Raw genomic sequence first — 23,149 nt, 5'->3', positions numbered from 1 at the left:
TTCTTCCATTTCAAACAAAATCAGAAAATACTCCAGTCTAAAAAAAAATAATAGCAAATAGACAACTTTTCTGAGCTTTAATGCTTTATCCTTCAGTGAGATGTTTGAATCTATTTCAGCAAGTGTCCAGGCTTTGATATAAGTATTTGGAATAAGTCTTCAGTGTTCACAGCTGTTACTTACCTCTAGTAATGAAACAAAAAACAGAAAACTGATCCCAGAAACAGAGAGGCCTTAAACTTGAGGTATGTAAAATAAAGCTTATTTTATAGCAAATACTTATGCTTGTGTAGTGATTTGGAAAAAATACATGCTATACATCTGATTTGGGTAAAACAAGGTAAAGTCAGTCAAATAAAAATCTACCTGAGGCTCCACAAGAGATTCACTGGTGTGGGGGTTGAGCTGCTTCAAGACAGACAGTACAATACAAAGGGATCAGACAAGATTTCTTTTTTTTTAATTAAGTTCAAGTAGTTCAGAAGTTCAAGACAACACTGAACTACAGAACTCTAGGGTGGAATAATTTGATCTGATTTTATATGTCTACAATACAGGAATCTGTCAGAGACAGCTCTCTGTGGCTGTTTTTATAACAGTGCTTTGGTTGCAGTTCCTCGTACTTCAGGTGTCTGCATAGGCTGTGGTCACCTACTGGGCCAGTCACTTTCTCTCCATGGATTGCAAAGTAAAGTAAGAGGTGACTGGCTCAGGTGAAGTCAACCACAGCATAGATGTCTGGTTGACCACAGCCATTTGTGTCTCAGGATAAAATTGGAGAGGGATGAGGAACTATAGCTGTTAACACTTGTGAACTGATGCTGACCAAAAACATGAATTGTCCATTCTGGGAAAAGTTGTCCCTGGTATTCAGAAAACAAGGATGAAATGCACAAAGAATGGGCAAGATAGTTAAAGCCTCGGTACCTAATACTTTCCTCTAAATCCAAAGTTTATTAAAAACAACCAAACTAGGGTGTGAAAGTACCAAAGCCCTGAAAAAGATGATGTAATATTTTCCACCTTACAGCCTTTGTACAGGTTTCACTTGTTTCTGCTCCCTTGTCCAGCAGAAGCAATTAAGTGAAGACAAAGAGGCTATGTCCTTAACAATAAGTAAAATTGCCCAAGGTCCATCATCTTGTCCAAAGTGAGCAACATGGTTTAGGTCTGTATAACTAAGCAGTCTTTGTCTTTCCAGCCTCATTTGGTCTCATCCATGTCAGTTGTCTAAAACAATTTCTGACCTTCAGTATTCTCTCAGTGGGTTCCAGGCACTGTGTGGGAAACTAATTGTCATGAGCCAAAACTTCCAGGGAGCACACTAACAATTTAGCAGTGCACTGGAGAGCACTGGTTCAAGACTATCCCTTTATCTCTTTAGCTTCCTAGCCTGATCTCACTAGGCCTTGCTTAGATTGTCCGGCCTTATTATTCCTATTCAATGAGGTAAAAATTAAATGACTGGCAATAGATCAAGCGTGAAACTGGAAATCTTCAGGCTTTATTCAGCTACATCTTCACCTAAAATTCACAGACTTGCCCTGTTACATTCTCCTATCCTATGTCAGTCAAAGTTGCTGGACCCAATTCTTTCACTGGTTGCTCTGTTCATATACTGAATGGGAATTGTCTACTTTGTACTCTTCCTGTTCCAAAGCCAAATACTGTTCTTTCCTGTGGAAAACACATAAAAATACAGCTTATATAATGTCATATGAAAGAGCTAGTGGAAAAACTGTGGATTGTCAGTATTTCATCCAAACCTCTCTTCTCAACTATTTCATTGAATTTATTTGAAAAACATTCATTGAAATGTCAACTGGCAGTTACCATTTCCATGGAATTTTTATTGGGTTTTTAAATAAGTTGACTTTATCTGCTGTGTGAAGTTATGACTGTTCGCTCTGAGATCTTCTGATTTCTCTTGGTATCTGCATATTTCACCCTCAGTGTGTACGTGATCTCACATGAGGCAGCTGTAGACAGGCAGCCAGCTGCAGCAGAGACACCGATACATTTTCTTATGCTAAGGTTGGGCACAGATTTTTTTTGCCATGTGATGCAAGGCTTTGAGATAACCAAAGTCAACACAATCTGGTAGGATAGAGCAATGCACATATTACTTAGTCACATCAAAAAATTACAAAGCGTACAGGTAGTGCATGGATCATAAATACATCTCTGCCCTTGCTATCTTCCACAAACCCTCACTTCTTTGCTATATATCCCTTTGCAGTCAGCTGAAACAGCATCTCTGGAAAACTCAGAATTCCTGAAGAACAATGAAACTTTTTGTTAAGGTTTAATAGCAATAAAGTAACTACTTTAAAATGAGAACAAAACTTCCTTGTAAAGAAAACTGTTGACAGTCAAAACAACAAACTATGCCTAGGATTTGTTATCATTTGGTTCCTAGTTCTTTCACTTTCATAGAGGTTGTCTGTGGTTTGGAAATACCTCCCTGACTACCTCTTTAGAGAGAAAGAAGAAGATGTGGTAGTAGCACATATTCTGTTCACTCTCAGGTCGGAGTAAGCATGAAGGTTCGCCTGAGCTTGAAGGTTCATCTGGTGACACCGGTTTCAAGAGAAACCCCTAATGTTACACTGTTGGATCGGGCTAAGGACTTGAATGTGAGCAATGCTGGCACTGTCACCTTCTCCTGAAGGTCAGTGATGTGACCACCTGGGCTCAGTGTTCTCTAGGGATCGCCTATCAATCTATCCTGTCTATCAAACCACTTCTGGGATTAATTGCTATACATCTCTTCTTAGCCCTGGGAATTCACACTGGCAGAGATTAGTTTCAAGGGGAATGGCATCATCCTGAAGTTCTTTTCTGCTCTGTGTGGATGGACGCACTCATTAGAGTTGTTGACCAGGGAGGGGTGTGTGTTTGTGTGTGCACAACAGGCCATCCCAAGGAGATAGAAGGATATTGCTTTATTTTCTGCACTGCAGAACCTGTGATTTGCTGGATCATTATTCAGCTTGGTTTCTGTTGCTAAGTAAAAATTACAGAGACCCAGTACCACTTGGTAAAGGGTGAATGCCATGTCTTTGTTTCCTGCTTACAGTCTCTTGTTTCCTTGCTAGATGCCCCCAGTGACAGCAGAGCTGACATTGTCACAGTTTGCATCACGTAGACAAGCTGTTAGGAGCCAAAAGAAAGCTGATTCTTTCCTACATTAGTGTTGATTTTCAGTATAATTAATCCCTGCGGTCTAAACAGCATGATACTGGATACTATTCCTTCTTTCTAAACTTAGCAGCTACCCTTGTTGAAAAATCAGTCTTATTTTAGTTGCCTCTTATTTGGCAGTCCAATAAATCATGAAGATGGTATTCTGTACACAGTGTGTCTCATCATTTATCCCTATAAATTTTGTTCTAAAGAATAGTAAACATCACAGTTTTTACTGTATGAGCAGTAAGTAATAAATAGCACAAATCCAGAGGATTATCATTCTGTAGATTTCCTATTGCAAACCAAACAATTTCAAACTCACTTTATCCACTTCTGACTATTTTTTCAGGTATTTAAAACTAATCCATCTCTTCACCCAGCTGCCTTATATGTGCTAAATTTACTGACAAATAACTAACATGAACTAATGAAGTAATATTTATATATTTCACTAATTATAACTACAGCAGAAGGAGAGAGCAGCTAATTAAATGCCAATGAGATCTGTGAAAGACTTTAAGGACAATGAAGAGGGACAATGCTTACAAATCAATGAGTAAGTGGAACCCTGCATTTACAAGATTTTCCCATCTTTGCAATTGCAAAGCAACACAGTTATTTTTTCCCACTGAAATAGGAAAGCACCAGGCCCCTAATTCTAACAGACTTATTGAGAAAATGCTCCTTTGAAAACTAAAACATAAATTTAACTACAGAATCATAGAATTATTAAGGTTGGAAAAGACATCCAAAATCATCGAGTCCAACCTTTGACCAAACACCCCTGTGCCAACTAAACCGTAGCACTAAGGGACACATCTACTCGTTTCTTGAACACTTCCAGGGATGGAGACTCCACCACTTCCCTGGGCAGCCTGTTCCAATGCTTGACAACCACTGTAGTGAAAAATTCTTCCTGAAGTCCAAGTTGAAACCCCCCTGCTCCACTTGAGCCTATGCTTTTGATGATCCTAGTGGGTCCCTTCCAACTGAGGATTCTATTAACCCATGTTCTCTTGTCGTGTTGGTAGTTGCCTGGGGGAAGAGGTCGATCCCCACCTTGCTCCAATCTCCTTTTATGTAGTTGTAGAGAGCTATAAGGTCCCCCTGGGCTTCCTCTTCTCCAGGCTAAACAACGCTATCTCCCTCAGCCGCTCCTGATATGATTTACTCTCTAGACCCTTCACCAGCTTCATTGCCCTAAAAATATAGGACAATGTAACCCACAAGAATAAGTGCCAAACACTGCTTTTTATTGAATTCAAGCTGAAAGATGTTTTTTCAAAATGTAACTTCCTATCAGGGTGCTTTACTAACTTCGGCTAGGGGTTTTAACTAGCTCAGACTTCAACCTGAACCATCCTTCAGAGAAACATGCTTATGTCCAGGTAATAAAAAAGCAATCAGTTACAGAAGGGGAGAATTGCTAGGGGGGACTACACAATGTCGGATCATTTCAATATTATGTCTGGCACAGGTGACCTGGACAAAGTAAGTATTATGGTCTGATCTGAGTGGTTAAAGGCAGTCTCCTAAATCCAACCCCCAATAAGAACCTGAACTAAATGTATCCTCTTATACCAAGGAAGGACAAATCGAACTGATGTCCACAGGAGGCACTCAGGACCTTTGGGAAAGTGCCTAAGTACATTTTAATTCTGGTGCCTAAGTACATATTTGTGAGCCTAAAATGAGTTTTGACAATCTGACCAGGATGTCTGAAAACACATACAAGGTTTCTAACAGTGTCCATCCAGAGTCAGCAGTTTCTGACCCGTGAAAGTCTCCATAAATTCCACCTTTCTGTTGCTGCCAAGCTGCGATTGATCAGCCTTGTTTGTCATGTATGTATTGAAAACCTTAATCATGGCAGCTGCTACCAGTGTCCATACTCACTGTGTGGATACCTCCTAAAAGAAGGCAGCACATGAGATTTCCACAGCCCAGTTCAACACAGAGGCAGAACTTTCACTGCAGACACACTCACAGGAGGGAAATCCTGCTCTGGGGAACAAGCATACCCATCCACATTATCACCATGGTGTGTGTGTGTCTGAAAATGACCCTAGCCAAGATATGCCTACATGAATGGTCTTTTGCATTGTTTCAGTCAATGGCAGAAAGAAAAGAATATATATTTCAGCAGATTTAATATAAAGCAAAAAAATTACCCTGAAAATATAAACATGACATCTAATTTTGTTTAGTTTATTTAGCCCTTGCCAACATATATTAAAAATGCATCAATATCTAAGCAAAATTGTCTACATTCACTTTCTTTCCTTGGGTCTTAATACTTTCTGATCTCAGTATGAATGTATCTATTGCTTTAGTTAGGACAAAAAAACTACCAGAAAATAACATCAACTGATTTAGTTGTGACTGCTTCCTTCAAAGTTTCAGGCAGGAGGCATCTGTTTGAGGAAGTTCAGGAGGGGTACAGTGCCAAACACACTGCTGACAGTATCATGCCCCCTACATTCTCTTTCGCGGCATGTACAGTGACATCAGTACTATTTTTCAGATGTGCAGGCAACTTAGATCAAACACGAGCTATGGGTGAGAAACAGTACATAGTACATAAAGCCAAAACTTCAACAGTCACACTCATTACTCTCATTCTTGTCTATCTCTAAGTCATTATACAAATGCTGAAAAAAAAAAAAAGAAAATGCAAATATCCTAACTAGAAATAAGGGTAACACAACAGGCCAAGAAAGACATTTAAGTTTTCAGTGCTAGGGAACACTAGTGGTTCTCTTGAGCAGACAGATCTGTTCCTAAACATTGTATTGGAAAGCATGACCACTTCCATTCATATATTCTGATTGATGAGAGACAAAGGAAAAGATGAAGATTTTCCAGTCAAGGAAGGACACAGCACTGATTATTAGAATTTGTCAGTTTCTGGTTGCTACACTTCTAATTGACTACTTGCACTGGGGCATGAAGTAGGTTTTGTTGATATTTCTAAAGTGTGTATGACAGTTGAATTTATAAATTCTGGGTGTACATGAGGAATTTTTTCTCTTTAAAAAGACACATGTTAGAAAACTTCCTGAGGACACAGAACAGGATTTTTTTTTTCTACAACCATATTATGAACTCTAACTTCACTACCTGAATAAACGTTCTAGTTTCTGCTATTTATAAGCCTGGTTGTTCATAACATGGCTTTAGCACAGGTTGCCTTGACAAATGCAGAACGGGAATTATTCTGAGAAGGTGATAGCAGAACCATCCAAGTGTGGCAAATATATTAAATAAAAGCTTTGTTGAAATAAATATATGAGATGAAAAGCTACAATAGTACCTACCTCACTGACAGGTTAATAGCTCAGTGTTTAAAGGCAGAAAAACATGAGTGGGCCAGAAGAGTTGATGGGTTGTGAGATGCCACGCTTGAACCTTTCTGTACACTGGACTCACATAACTCCTGTTTCCAGGCTGTACAAAGTGATGCATTGCCTTTTGGAGAAAGTGATTACTTTTCACTTACAACACAGGCAGCCTAAGGACTCAAGCCTCTTATCTCGACACGTAATGTTTTAAGTCCTATCTATAGCCTTCCAGGTTTACAGGTCTTAGCATTATCATCAAGCCATACCTGAAATTTACTCTGCTTAATTTTGGTCCCTACCATACCAGTAGGGATAGTCCTATATCACTGTCTGTAAATGGGTCCATGGATTTGTCTTCACAATGCTGGAACTGGAGAGAAAAACCTTGAACTTGTTTTGCGTGCAGCTTTTGTGCCAATTTGTATCTTAGTCCAAGATAAAGGCAAGGGAGTTGAGACTGGGAGACAGAAATACAGAAGAGGAACTGAACACCAACAAGGAACTTTTCTGGAAATAATCCCAAGAGTGTTACAAATATGTATGGTTTGCTGATGCTCTTACTCAATTCTGGCAAGAACTGACCTAAGTGCAACCCATGCTATAAAAGGGATATGTAAAACCACTAAGATTTTGGTTCATTTTTCCTTTTTTTTTTTCTCTATTTAGGGAAGACAATAAGTAATGTCATTCATAGCACTCAAAGGGATCCGTAAGAGACTCAACTTCAAACCCTTAGTCCAGTGAGTTGTAGTGTACAGGCAGAACTCTAAAAAACGTCTAAATACTCAACTCAAAGCAGTCAGTACACCCAAAAACAGTAAGGATGGAAGAATTGTGCAGAAGAATAATTTTAATCTGAGTTCCTTACACTGTAGATCCCAGCCTCAGTTGGAATATTTTCTTGAAAGGTATCTAAAAATTTTATGGATGAGTAAAGCAATTTCTTGTCCAGACTAAGTAAAACCCGACACAGCTCTCAGGCTTAAGACTTGCAGGGGGACATAAGAAACTGGAAGACTCCTACCAGCAATGCCCTTGCAATGCCCTTTGCAGTTGTGCAGGTCATTATGATTCTATATCATAGTTTCTGATGGATTTTGTTTTTTTCCCCAAACCAAGAGCTGCAGTCATTTGGTATTTCACAGAATCACAGAATATTCTGACTTGGAATAGAACCACAAGATCTATCAAGTCCAACTCTTAAGCAAATGGCCCATATTGTGATAAAATCTACAACCTTGGTGTTATAAGCACCATATTCTAACCAACCGAGCTATTTGGCTGAGAGCCTCAGCAACTAATGCTCCCAAAATGGCAAGCGGCAAAATTTAGAGGTCTGAATGAAACATCTTGGAGATATCCAATTACCCAAATCCAGTGAGAAAGACAGCATAGCTTTGTGTAAATATTGGTTTTAATAGCAGCAATTGTATGAAAAAACCCCCAACCCAACAAAATCAACCAAGCAAACTAAAAGATAAGACATAGGGAAAAAATACCAGAGCTTATATTGACAGAGGTGGCATTGATTCTGTAAAATCAATTCATTATTTGAACAGAGGAAAACTGAATGCTAAGATAGACAGACAGACTGTAAGGGGAATAAAAAGGAGTGACTGAGATGGATATTTCACCACTGAACTTCTTTTCCCACAATAACAGCAGAAAAATAATAAAAAATGAAAGGTTTCCAGAGCACCAACCATATTGTTAATTAAGAGTATAATTTACGCTGCCTTTAATGGTGGCTTATTCTGCTCTGGCTGTCAGGATGAGAAAACAGGAAAGGCATTTGGAAACCTCATGAAAAATAACCACAGTTTTAGGGCATTTGGACTTGAAAAATGTACAACTGCTGATGGATTAAAACACACACACACAAGTCCTATAAACATTTGAAGAATAATAGATGGAAGGAAAATAGGTAATAAGAGAGTGAAAGATTTTGTTTATGGACTTGACTGGTTGACTAGGGTATAATTATGGGACCTGCTTCCAATCCATCCTATGTAAAATAACTGGCGTGTACAGGAGACGGATTTGTTCATAATAAATGGATCTCCTCATGATAGAGCAGAATGATATCAGTGTGAATACACTAGAATGACAGCATAATTTAACAAGAGTGATGTTGGGGGATAGACATTATTAGCTTCAGCATTTCTGAAGGTATGTTATACTCACTGGCACATCTTACTTTCACACAGAAGGTGCACAAGGTAAAAGGAGTGGCAGTCTTATAGATCCGAATCTTTAAGGGAGTTAATTAGATTGCACTGATCTTTCAGCGGTACTGCTGCCAACCTGTTCTAGGTGTTGTAGGAAGAAATGTGGCCAGTAAAGTTGTTCATGTTTGTTTGGAGAATGTCCTCAGATCTGGAGATTGTCCTTACTGTGCTCCCTCAGAGCTGAGCCTACCAAAGTAGCTGAGAATAACAGAAAGTGCAAACACGTACCATGTAGTTCTGCCCCACCACTCTGTGTGTGTGTGCCCCCTGTCAAACTCAGGGTTGTTCTATCTAGCACCACCAGCTATCATGTTCAGGGAGCTACTCTGCTTCTTTCTAGCACACTGCAAGTTCCCATGGCTGACGAGCAGTGAGGAGATAGGTCTGGCTATAGAAGAAGCACGAAAGTTGATTACAGGCCTTGAGTAAAAGGATCTTCATTCACAGCCTTACAGGAATGTTAAAGTTCCCTCTGTAGTTCTGAAGAGTTTTGTTCAATACACTTGCTGCTATCAGCATTGACCAGGTGTTTATGAATCATCCTTGATGAATGTGATACTCCAAACAGAATTTTGGAAGAGCGGTTAGATTGGAGCAGTTCAGATATGCTCTGAGTTCACAGTAACAAAGCATTTATCCTTATATGTTAAAAATAGTCTCAGGGACAGGCTTCATGAAAAGCTATCCCTACTAACCCTACCAAAACATCTACCCATCTGTCTTGGGAACTGAGGATCTGGAAATAGCTTTTCCAGTTGAGGAGGGTGATATGCTGGTTGATCAACTTTCCAGTACTACCATCACTACCAGGTATTTTTTTCCTACAAAGGAAACTAAATCAGATTGTTGGATCTGGACAGTCCAACTTAGTGAATAGAACCCTAGACTAGGAGTTAGGACTCCTGGGTTGTACACCGTATTGGGTAGCTTTTTTTTTTTTTTTTTTGCTTACTGTTATATGACAGAATCATTCTTGCCTCTCTTTCTTGGGTGTTGCAGACCAAAAGAAATAGATACCATCATTATTATATTTGCCGACATGTTAGCAGGCACAAGCACTAAAAGAAATCCCAAAGTTCATTGTTCTGCAGTGTGCAATAAATAGGACTACTATTACGACTACTGACAATTAGTTGCTGAGCAGAGAGTTGCAAAGAGTTGCTTCAGGGTAATATACTATCATCTATAGCTATATTCAGCAGAAACAAATAGCAGGATATCTCTGTGGAAAAACCATTTAAAAATATATACTCTACAGAAGAAAATGTGGTGAATTATTAATGTGACACAGTAAAAACATAAAAATGCTTAGACATAATTTCTTTATTTTTGTTAAGTATCTGTTAATTTCATTTTGGAGGTCTTCCTCCCCTACTTCCAATGCTATGTTGACAATCCTCTAAAGATTGGCACAGATCAAAGCTTTAACTTATATTTTAGTGAAGTATTTCAAGATACTTGCTCCAATTTGACTTTATTAAGAATAATTAAAAGTGTATGTCAAAAGGGAGACAACATAAAACACACCACAGCTAAGTCACAAGCCTTGCCAAAAGTTAAATAAAAACGTTCTCTTCCACCAGATTTGCAAGGAATAGGAGCCAAATCTATCTCTGCAGTAGCTCCACTGAAGTCAATAGGGTGGCACAGGGAATACATTTGGCCAATGTTACCTGGCATATGGCCTTCTAGGAAGCATTGCAATTTATTAACAGGTTGGCCACATTACTGTCTTGAGTCTCTCAAGTGCATCATATCTATTCTGTAGGATACATTTATCCACTGTGCTATCCCACTCACACTAGCAGAAAACCAGAAAGGCATGATGAACCATGAAACACTACAGTAGGTAACACATGTAAGATTTTAGTCAGGTTTTACTCTTTTCCCTGCATCCCACTGGTTTTATTTCCTTGTTTGAAAAAAAGCCAAAATTTATATTGACATGGGTGATGGTTTCAGGTGAATTCTGGGCTCTGGTCAATAAGCAGGGACAGGTACGTGAGTTGGCAATGTCACATTGCAGCCCAATCTTTACTGCACAGATGCCAGAACTGCTTATTTTACAGCTCCTGAATCACTGTAACTTTCAGTGTGCCATATTAAGACAATACAAAATCAGTACTTGTTCCTGGCACTTACAGGCGACAGAGATAGCTGAAGCAGCATACAGTGGAAAAAAGATTTCCAAGCCAGCACTTCCTTTTTCAGAACCGTGTTTGCTGCATTGTTAACCTAAAATATCATCTCCTTCCTGAAGGGGAACACCCAGATAATTTCCTTTCAATTTATTTGGTTTTTAATTTGGATACCGCACTGTGATCATCTGGAGGGTGTACATGCCACTGAGATGACTTCCAGGAATGACCACGAATAAGGATGCTCCACCTAATGCCCGTACACACAATGACCATGGGCAGCCAAGCCATAAAGACTTCTGTAGTCATGAGCAACAGGCAAATCTAGTCTCAGAGTCCCACTCCTGTTCATACTGTCTGTCCACCAAAAGTCACTAAGAAGCTTACTCTGTTTTTGGACCTTGTGGGAACAAAAAAATGTCAGAACAGGCAGTGAGCACAGCACAGCAACACTGAGAGTTGCATGGCTTTCTTCTCCCCACCTTAAATTGCAGGAGCAGCACCACAGTATTGCATTCTCCCAGAAACTGTGGTACCCTGTGATCAAAACCATAAAGTAAACTTGCAGCTCACAGAAGCCACTTCTTCAGAATAACAGCCTTAAAAAATGGCCTCAGAAACATGGTTTCTAACGAAACCATGTAGAAAGAAGCTGATGCTGAAATTAAACAGTAATTAAAAAACAACAAAAAATACACATCAAGGCTAAGGAGATGGATAAGCAAAACAAAAGAGAAAAGAACTTAGGGCTCTTCTCAAAAAAACAAAACCAGTCTTTTTTTTCTACTACTATCGACACTAAAACACTGTAAGAAACAGATGAATTAGAAAAATATTCTACAAACTCAGGTCAACAAAATGATTCAGAATACATTTGCAGGTAGGCTCAGGTGTATTTTACCCTTCAGATACTTATAAATGTTATGGTCTACTTCCTCCCTTTCCACAAGAAGCGAAACAGTTAATTAAAGTGTTTTTCTTTCCACTGGATTCCCAAAGCAGATAAAAGCCCATAACAGGCAAGTAAACTTTTAGTTAGTTGTATGAAAATTGTGCTTAGCTGTCCTTGAGTCACATAAATGTGGCTGTGAAAGAAAAGGACATATGTTCTGAAAAGCCTCACCAAGAATGATACTTGAAATCAAAAGCCCGCATGTTAGTGTTCACAAGAAAAGAATATCAAGTTCAATATAAAGAAAATTAGGTAGACACCTAAAAATTAAGGACGTAGTAAGCTAAAACTGTAAAAAAATCAAACACTGAACTATTTTTGTATAGGTAATTCTCTTCCTCCCCTCAATGTCTTCCATAGTTGATCTAGGAGTAGTCTGCAACATTGCCAAACAACTTTGCAAATGGTGTTTACAGTGAAGATGCCCACAGATTCCTCCCAAAAAACTGTGTATAGGGATGTTATCATTGACACCCTTTTTCATTTCTTTCTTCCCCCACCACCTATAATACAGAAATAAACTGGAAAGAATTACGGAAAAAATGAGAAACCTAGAGCAACACATAAATACAACAGGAAATGCAAAAAGAGATAGCAGCTGACTCTCCACTGCTTCATAATCTATATAGTCATTTAGATCTATGCAACAAGATCTCAAAATCCAGCTGTGCTCTTTCAGTTACACTGTCATCAATAATAAAAAATCTGCATTCAGAATTTATGTCGTATTTTTGTTGCCGATATACAAAACAGCAATATACAGCTTGTTTTGCCTTTCTATCAAGCATACATAATATGCAAAATCTGAAGCACAGGCTCACAGAAGAAATATTTGTCAAATAAAAAGAACCTTTTAAAACAACTTTTTAAACTGAACCTTGTTTGTTTTTCATCCTTTTTGTGGTTTGGTTGTCTAGATAAGATAAATAAGACAGGGCTACAACAATCATTGTTAAAGCAAGTCCATGAGTATGCTGTGCATACACAAACAACCATGGCAGTGGGAGGTATGGTTACTGTTCATGAAAACTTTTGATTAACCGTTAGGCAGATTTCCCAAACACATATTACCAGAGTTCTGCAGAACAAGTGCACAAACAGCATAGCTCAAACAAAGGGCTAACGAGAACGTACCAGCAGGTGGGAATACGGGAAGCGACAACTGCCTGTAAATATGCCAGGGTACAGAGAGTGACTAGGGAAAGACATGAACCTGTAGCACAATTTAGGTGAAATTGGTTGCATGCTACAGAAGCAGCCCAGGAAAGAAGCATCTACTAGAAGATACAGAGAGCTGAGTTATTTGCACAGTCAGATAAACAGATTGAGCAAATACCAGTTGTGTCAAGTACCATTGAGCTGAGACCCAAGAGAGGATGGCAGGGTCAACATCTGCTGATAAAGGGTAGAAAGATGAAGGTTGGGGCAGGTAACCACAGTGGATGTGAATCTACTCCATCGACCTACCTTTGGTGTATCATCATAACCTACAATCATGGATTTCAACTGCATATGAGCATTGTAGGAAGGTGCAAACCCAGTGATAACCAGACAGAGTTGATCATATTCATCCCAAGACCCTTTGTCAGGCCACTCCAGGGCATGTCCTGCTCTAGCAAATTACATGCTGAGGAAGAAAGGAGGCCTCATTGTGATAAGAAAATGGGTAGTCTACAAGACTGCTGTGCAACTTTGCAGTTTCTTTCCAGATTTGGTTTGAGGAAGCAATATCTTCCAGATCTAAACACCTTCCTCTGTCCATGGCTGAAGGAACTGTCTTATTAATGTACTAACTTCATTTGGTTATGAAAGTTCTTATAACACTCCTTAATCATGGTTAGTCACTCACTAGCATGTCAGACAGATCCCAGTTCAGTGAAGTGCTTTTTGCCCCATAAGTTCCCTCTGTAGTTGCATGCATATGCTATAACTCTCTAGTTTCACCTGCATGTCCCCTGCATGCAGTTGGTATGCTCTATGTTAAAGTTCTTTCACTGGTGAGTAAAATGACATGTAAGAGTCAGCTATTATTAATCAAAACTGCTGTTAGGCATTCCTCACCAAAGACAGTGACAGTAAATCACCTAATGATCATAAGATCTTAAAAGAGATTTTCAGGGAGAGATGCAAGACTTTCAAAAGAGTTGAAATGAAAGAGAGAAGCTGAAATAATCATAACGATATTTTTTTGAAGGTAAACCCTATTTCAATCATAGTTATTGAACAGTGGATTTCAAGAGAATTAATCTAGTACATGTTATTCAGTCTGATTGAATCATCTTGTAATATTCCACTTAGCTTATAATATTCAATGTTATAAGATTATCTGAAAATTTTCAATCAAAAAAGTTGTTTGGAAGCCTACATATTAACTGAAATGTTAAATATAAATTTATTATAAACCAATGAACAGAAATAAACTTTGAAATCCATTTAATAGCTATTTTTTGAGCACTATAAATATCCTGTGGTTCTTAGTTGGGGGTTTGAAAAACAGTTGATCCATGATTACAGAATTTTACCTTCAGTTTCTCACAAGTAAACTTCATTGCTTGCAAGAAACACAAATTCTTTTGATGTTTCCTTTCAAAATAAACCTGTCTAACAGTAGAAGTTAACAGGGTGGGAACCTTGTAAACAGATAAAGGAGTTTACTGAAATTCCAGATTCTGTGTCTTTCAAGATTAAGTACAAAACTATCTCTGTTTAAGATAACACTGGATCTTAAACCTGAATATAGAGAAAATGGAGATGATGCCTTTAAAAACATCAGGGCTTTATCTGTCTTTGTCTTCTATGAAAATTCAGGAAGTTGTCAGGGCCTGTATGAAAGGGATATGCTAACCCCTGCTTTTTCTCTTGTGCTATTTCTGAGATACTTCAGAAAAGAAGTTTCCTTGGTATAGCTTAATAACTAGAGAACAACAAAGTAGTACAGAAAGTTCTGGATAATTTTGGCATTACTGATCATGCAGGCAAGGCAGAATGTTCCCTGGGTAGCATCTTTTAGATTTAGAAATTCAACTTCCAGACAAGTTTTAAAAATATAAGTAGTAAGTGAAATAAGCATCTTAAAAGAACACAAGCCCTGGTACTGTTCTATGAAACTACTAATTGAAGGGGGAAAAGGCCCAGGATATTCCTCAGTGAGTACACCCATCTATCCTGCACTGTTTTCAGAGCTGTCTCCTCAGAATCCTATACCTATAGCTTCCCATCCCTGTTGGGTCTCTTATAAACACTTCAGGTTACTTGCATGACAATACTTTGCTGGAATCCTCAGCACTGCAGGAACGGGCGCAGCTTTCTACTCTTTCTCCTCCCCAAATCCGGGGTATCCTTGAAAGCACAGAGTAGACAGTATCGCACTAGGATACATTCCAGTGACAGAAAAATGTTTTTCTCCCCATCCCTGTTTTTCATTACTTCGGTCTGTAAATCCCCACTGTCTCACAGTGAGGCCTGCACTGTGGTACTGTAAGGCCTCAGGCTGAATCATGAAGCCCACTATAATGTTGGTCAGTGTGGATGTGGAACCTCTGGTTGGCTGCGTTCTCATCTCATCTGCACTGCTGGGTTATTACATCACCCAGGGCAATGATGCAGATGACAACAGGTATCCATCTCACAAGGGTGCTGCACAGGCTGACTAATTAACAAGCACTTGTAAAGCATTTTGGGAAGCTTGTATGTAACCTCCTCTCTAAAATGAAATTGGGGATGTGCTATTTTGCTTTCCAGACTATTTCAGTTTCCATTTCATTTCCCTTCACTATTACATGAAGCCATACCCAAAACACGAACACTGACATAGGAAAGAGTCAGTAATAGCAGCCCCTTCTATAGAATTCATTATGACACATGACTTCTCTTTACTCAGCTGGTAGGAGTATATTTTATAACTTCAGCACACACCCATGCTTTTGTTGCTGTTGTTTGGTAGGTTTGTTTAATATATCAAGTTTTTATGAACGTACAAAAATAAATGACTTATCAACTACTTATGAATTTTACAGTCAAAAAAACACTTTTAGAGAACTAGGCAAAGTACACCTGAATTTTCTTATCTGTGCCAGTGTATCTACAAAGATGGCATTAAAAGAAAATAAAAAGAAAAGCCTCAAAAACTTGACTCTCCATCCCTCTCACTGAACAGCCTACCGCACAATTACTACAACTCCCTCCTGCACAGGTATGAAAGGAGACATTTGAGTAAGATACATTGACCATGAACTCTTCACAGACAATCAGTAAAAGTTATTTAGCACAGATGTTGCTGTAATTGTGAGATACTGGGAAAATCAATGTTTAATGGCAGGCACCCAACTCCACCCTGGCAATGCTCTTGGGTTAACATCATCAGGCTAGAATTTCAAACACGTAGAACAAAACTGGCTAAGTCCTCTAAAGTTGTTATCATCACTCACAATAACCCACGGTATTTTGATCCCTGAGTCACTCACAGATAAATAGATTGTGATTTATATCCATGTACTTCTAATCCTAACTGCCAGTTTAGGGACAATGCTTTTGTGAAGTGCTGTGCATACACATAACATTATTCCTTGAGTGGGGACCGTCTTTCTGTCGTGTTCATGCATTATGTATCACAGCGCAAGTTTTTTCAATATGAGGAATTATCCTAAATGTTAAGATTCTCAGACAGCCATTATTAATGAAACACATAATCATACTGCTTCAGCAGAAGGTGAGCACAGAGGCAAACACAGAGAAATAAGTGACACAAAATTTGCTAAAACATTGCCAGTGTAGCATTCTACTCATATAAATTCTGCATAAAGGATAAAGATGTTGAAAACACAGGTGACATTGCTTGTTCTTTTTTTACTTTATTGAGAACATCCTAAATACAATCCAAGAGAATTTGTTTCACCTCTCATTCTCATACATGGTCTTACTCTTGTTCTATCCTAAACAATATATGTGTAGAAGAGATATATACAGGAAATAGAATTTTACAAGCTTAGTGACATTCCTATATGGCATACAGGAGTCTTACCAAAAATTCACAGATGTACATACCACAAAAAGGGGTAAAATGTAATTTGTAGGGATGATTGACTGATCTGCATACATCTGTACATTCATCCTGGGATAAACATTCCATCTGCACCAGATGCTAGCTACAGGGGTTTTGCAATATTAGCTTTCGAGGTAGGGAGGCATCTAGAGTATACCTAAAGGGCTGGCTAAGAGAGAGAGTTACAAGGGTGGTTGAGTTGCACAGAAGGGCTTTAAGTGGGTCAGCCATCCAGCTGCAGAACTGCATGACATATTCCATCTGAATTAACAACACTTAAACTTCGCATAATCAATGAGAGCTCTGAGAGGAAACATCCTTTGAAAAGGTTTACTTTTATTTGGTGTTCACATTCAGAAAAAATTCTGTTTATAACAGAGAGACTAGGATTCTGATCTCTCTGTCACTTTATCCCCTTGCATTCCCTGTACATAAGCGTTAATGTGTGTGACCTTTCTGTTTGACCTTAATTCCACTGAATCCCTCTCCTTTTTGCTCCTTGTGCCCAGTGAATTAAAGAGCATGCTGCCAAAAATGCCGGTGCTATTGACCAGGATTTCTATCTACTGCCTTGAAAGCTTGTGGCTTGTCTGAGGCAACAAAGGTGGTCGCTGCTGGCACACACACCCGTAAGTACTCAGAGCAAAAAGAAGGCAAGACAGACAGACCTGAAAGAGTACCTTAACTAAACACACAGAACCCCAGTCTACAGAGTGCACCACAACATTTTTGTAACCTGGCACTTGAGTACCTTCCAATGCACCACGACACAAAGTGACTAATGTCTGCCGTGTGGTTTGCATTTTCTCTCTCACACCCACACACACACACATGTACAGATTGCGTGACTTAGGAAAAAACCAAACCTGTCAATGCAGTATGTCTGAAAGCTGAGTGAAAAAGAACTTGGGCACATCTTGATTGATGATTAGATTTTATGGATTAACAAAAAACCCACTGTGACTGCATAGCCACATAACATGTTTTGCACAGTCCTTTTTGTAGTGTAAGAGTTTATTCTAAAGGTCAGACAAAACTCCAGCCTGTTTCTCCTTGGGAGGGGTTACACTCTTCAGTAGATAACAGTCACTGATATGAAAAAAAAACAATAAAAAGACATGTAAGGAAAATACGCCAGTAATACAATGCTTTGAATGTGGAACCTATTCCCACAATTTGTGTCTTAGTCCAAAAGGTACCTCACTGACCTTTGGGGAGTATTCAAGATCTAAGATGTATTTCAGTGGGCACAGTTTTGTTACAATCTATCTGTCACAGAAATATTTGGGCAAAGTAGGGCAACAGAGCGATTAGGAAATTGCTAGTTGCTGACCTCTTCCCTTACAGAACTGTTTGTACAGAGAGATATAACTTTCTTGTCCATTTTAGGAATAACTGTTAACCAGTGACATTATACATCTGAGGTACTTTCAAAAATCCATCCAATATTGCCAGAACTTTTCTTGTAACAAATAAACTGCTCACGATCATCAGAAGCACTGAAAAAACCCACATTTTTGCAGAGTAATTTTCCTTTGTCACCACTAGACCTCAGTGGAGTGGGTTCACACAAAGTTCTTCAAATGTTTTAGGGTGCTCACATTCAGGAGGATCCACAAGAAAGGGATAAATTTATTTCCAAAGCAGTGAAAAGAAAAAACACTCCGGATAAGCTGCTCTCACACACTGAGTTGCCAGGATCAAAGCTTAGAGCAAGTTCCTAAAGGAGCGAGCGGTTACAAAGTGTGACTGCTGATTACACCTTCCCCAGACAGCCTCAAAATGGAAACCTTATTAAAACAGGATTATGTTAAGGCTGTGTTCCCTGTGTCTCTGTTGGGTTGAGCTCATGCAGTAAAAGCTATAGTTAATGGTAGGAGTAAAGCACAGGCTGAGGTATGCAAGGTGTAGCCTCCATCCCGTCCTTTGATCAGAAAAACTCCAGCCAGAATGTTCAGTTTGGAAATATGGATGCATATTACAGGATACCCACTGTATTTTGTAGCCTGTGCTTTACTTCTGTAGTTCACTTGTTTAAATTGTACTCATGGACTCACTGGACTCGGGCTCAGCAAGTGTATCCATCACGGTGGCCAAAATAAGAGGACCATGAGGATTGGTGCCACTCTCACCAGTGGTTTGGCTGATGTCAGGCCTAGCAGGACTTTAATGCAGCATAAGCAGTCATGCCATAGCATAAGCAAGTGAAGAGACCTCATACAGCTTTTTCCTGACTGAAATACATGGAACATATTTTGACTGCCTAAAATCAGACTTCTATTGCCAAGGAATGCCTCAAAAGAACTCTCCTTGATTTCAGGTTAAAACTGAATCCTTGACAATGGGGGAATTTAAAAATGTTTCTAATTTCTCAGAGAAACCCATTAAGTTAAAATGCAGCCCTTGCAAGGAAAAAAAGCAACCCCACACAACTGGAATTTCCCTGCTTCTAGTTTAGATAAATACATTGCAAAGAACAAAAAGATATTACAAAATGTTTTGCTTCCCTTCTGTCCCAAATGAAACAAAAAGACTGAGGGGGGGAGGGAAAGTAGAAGGGAAAGAGAAAAAAGTCCTTATCTTTTTCCCAAAGTTCAGGAGGAGTTCTTTCTTTGGTAGGGAGATAAAAAACATAACACACCAAATCCCATGAAATAAGTGGATACTATTATCCTACTCAAGGTAGTGGGTAGGTCTGCGATGGTGCTTCTGTCCCCTACTATTAAAGACTATTTTGGTAAGCTGCTTCTATCTACTACTTCTGAAGAAGGAGTCCTATCTTCCACAGGACTCCAAAATTTCATCAAAGGTCTCCTCTTTATATCCAGGTTCAGGAAAAGTTCAAATGCATTTACCTTTCAGAACCCGATAGGAATATATCCTGAGATTCACACAAATATACAATTTCTATATGTGGAAAAGCCTGCATACATTTTCTGTTTCTGCAGAAGGATGCTGCATGTTTAGCATTTCACTTCAAGTATCTTTTTGAATATTTCAAGAGATAAAGTTTCCACTACACCCCTTGGGACATTATTAGACTCATAAATCTCAATATTGGGAAGTTTTTCCAAGGCATACCATCTAAACTTCCACTTGAATTCACTCCATCTCTCCATTTATTATGCCAAGCAATTCTCTAATTCATGGGTATACTCTTCCAATGTTTGTAGACTTCCCTACCTGCAAGTCTGCCATTGCCTAAGCAAACTGCAGCTACTTACCTTAATTTAACATTATAAAGCAATCCCTCAAGTCCCCTCAACCTTCTCACTGAGTTCTTTTATAATAGATTTTATAAGACTAGTGTGCAGTGAGGTTAACTGTCCATCAGTTTGTAGTCCTTTTGAACAGAATATCAGTCACAGGATTTCAGGGTTTAACTATTTTCCAAGAATAAACAAACCAACATATTTTTCCCTTCTGTGTATGTTTTAGAATTGTAATTAGATTTATTAGCATTTGCAAATGTTAGTGAGAAGCCAGATTGACTTAAAAAATTAAATAATTATTATTATTATTATTATTAATTATTATTTCTGCACTGCCCATTTGCAGGCACAAATTATTTCAGTAACTTTTGTACTGCAAAATACAGAATTCCTCACTGCTGGTGTGACTGAGCTCAGACTGAAAGGTTCAAAATGTCATTTCTAAGCATTGCAGACTTGTCTGATGTTCCCTGTGCCGAGGGGCAAAGCAACTGTTACATTTTCATGCCTGCTCTGTGCATACTTCTGATAGGAGTAAACTGTGCTGCTTGACCCCTAACAGAAGTAATATCAAAACCACATCCCAAGCACACACAGATAAGTTCACTTTGGATTTTGATACTTGGAAGAACAAGTCCAGTCTGAACCAAATGATTGCTTTGCCTAAAACCCATGAACTTTCTATCTTACATTTCTGAAACAATGTTAGAAATGCCTTCCCACTGCTAACTTAATGGACAGCACAAGGTTCAGTTTGCTCTGCGAGAGTGCAAACAGTACAAAGCTTTAGGAAGTTCACCTACAAAAGCCACAACGATATTCAATACATGAAGACTCTCCCAATAAAAGGGTGATTTTTGTGCCAGATCTACAATACTTCTAATAGAGTAAACCATAATATCTTTGAACATTTTAAAATATTATAAGAATCCTATGAGGAAAATGGAAGCACTTGATTTAGTACAACTACACAGTTAAATATAGAACTTCCTAGAAACTTGAAAATTCAAGAAAAGAATGGGAGTTCAGTCAACTGTTCATTATATTCAAGCATTGTTTTAAAGCAAGTTACAGGTTTCCAAACATACGTTCTTATGAAAAAATCCTAATTTCCTTGTTCTGTTTTTCTTATCATGTAGATGTCTCTTGGAAAGGTCTCACTATCCGTCCACCTTTTCCCAATCCAACATAACATCAAAAACATAATTTCGTAATAAGATGACTTTCCTCTTTGTCAAAGGTAGACATGACATTTTGGAGATATTGCTGAGGGGGGTTAGTCTGGGAAGTGAAGGATATGATGAATATGTGCAATGCTGTAAAGAGAGACAGGAAAAAATGGCCCTTACAGGAAAAAGAGACATCAAAAGCAGTTTGCCTGAATTTTACAGCACATCACATCCCATTCATTGGTCAAGTTCAATTAAGCTATCCTTGAAACCCCATGTCATACCTCACTATTAACTAATTACTTATCAATTCTTCCTTTTATTTGAAATTACCCTGAAAACACTCAGGTTCGCACTCAGCCACAGATTCAGATAAGCTCTGAAAGACAAACATAGTCTTAGCCAAAACCCAGGAGTACATCTGAACACGCTCCCCCCACAAATCTGTTGCGTCCAGCTTTGTGGTACTGATGTAATATTTGCCTTGACACAGTAAGGAATTCAGAAGGTATAAGCCTAAATGAGTTCAAACTCTAAAAATATACATTTTAATCCTCCTCCAGGCACATATTTGGATACTTTTTCATATCAAATCTAAGTGTCTTCTTGGAATGCTTATTTAATGACCTTAGCATTAGCATTGAGATTAATCAGTCAACTGTAAATAACTCCAGACTGTCCCTTAGAGTTTATATTTTATCAGAGAAACTAAGTATAATGAACAATAGAGAATTGTCTGGGTTTTATTCTAAAGGGCTCTGGAAGAAAAAAGTGCTTTAGAGAGGGGAAAAAATCTAATCCCAAATGTAACTAACTCTGTTAATTTTGTTGGTTCATCATCTAATTTAGCTTATACCTCTGATAGATTGGTATGTCACTCATTATTTCCCATCTTCTTATCCAAATACCAAGATGGCTAATTTCCTTTAGAAAAGCCTTTATTTATGACTCCCACCCTACTTTAATTTCAGGGGGTGGGACTGGTAATGTTTTTTTTAATAGGTTTGTTTTAATGGACTACAGGATATTGTTGTAAGGTCACTGACCACACTGACAGGACAGAAAAGACTATGAATCTGTATTATTTTCAGGTCACTGAGTGACCAGGAGAGAATAGGCTGTGACTGGGAAGTGCCAGCTTTCATTATTCTGCATTGGTCTGTGTGACCTTTCATTTCCACTGTCCTCCCCTACCTCTTCTGTAACAGCCTCCTCTATTTTCCGTTTCTCTCTGTAGTACGCCTTTTTAGCTGTAAACTCCTCATTCCTATGAGGAACACTATCAGGAGTCTGAAGAGGTCCATTCAGGGCTGGTTCTGTCCCAGGTCTCTGCCCAGTTTGGTTCCCGAGCCCATCTCTCGAACTGTCATGCATAATTTATACAGCAGGGCTGTGACAGACTGCAGTTTCAGCCCGTGGCAAACATCCATGTGGCTCAAACTAACCCTGGGTGAACAACTACGGCTCACACAGTTGCCTCAAAGTGCTGTATTCACTAACCCATAAAAGTACAACCTATTTTTCAAATAATATGACACTCAGCTATTGTGAAGTTTGTTTTAATACAACAGTTTTTCCCATGACTGCTCTACCTAAAATAGAGAATGATCTAGAAGCAACAACACAAAATACGTTGGTCTGGGCTTAAGCGACAGTGATGTGCGAGAGATGATGTCCTGCCTCTGGGCTTGCAGAAAATGCCCTACTCCTCCTAGTTTTTATCCATCAATACACTTCTGCTGGGCATCTGCCTTTTCTGTAGTACTGCCACAGTGCAGGTGTTGCAATGCATGCAACTAAAATATCATTTGATAAATAAGAGAGAAAAACAAGGAAAGTTTAGACAATAAGAGAATAAAGGAGAATAGGATGGCATTTA

The 23,149-nt window shown here is 38.8% G+C and overlaps 1 long non-coding RNA gene across 1 annotated transcript in view; it reads right to left on the bottom strand.

Annotated features, from left to right (window-relative positions):
- Positions 1-23,149, bottom strand: part of LOC127468164 (uncharacterized) — a 98,401-nt gene that overhangs the window by 960 nt on the left and 74,292 nt on the right. The window lies entirely within an intron of this gene.

This window comes from Manacus candei, unplaced genomic scaffold (genome assembly GCF_025592945.1).
Source record: "Manacus candei isolate 608988 ecotype Guabito, Panama unplaced genomic scaffold, ASM2559294v1 h1tg000014l, whole genome shotgun sequence".
Taxonomy (NCBI): domain Eukaryota; kingdom Metazoa; phylum Chordata; class Aves; order Passeriformes; family Pipridae; genus Manacus; species Manacus candei.
This window is presented reverse-complemented; position numbering and strand designations above follow the sequence as displayed.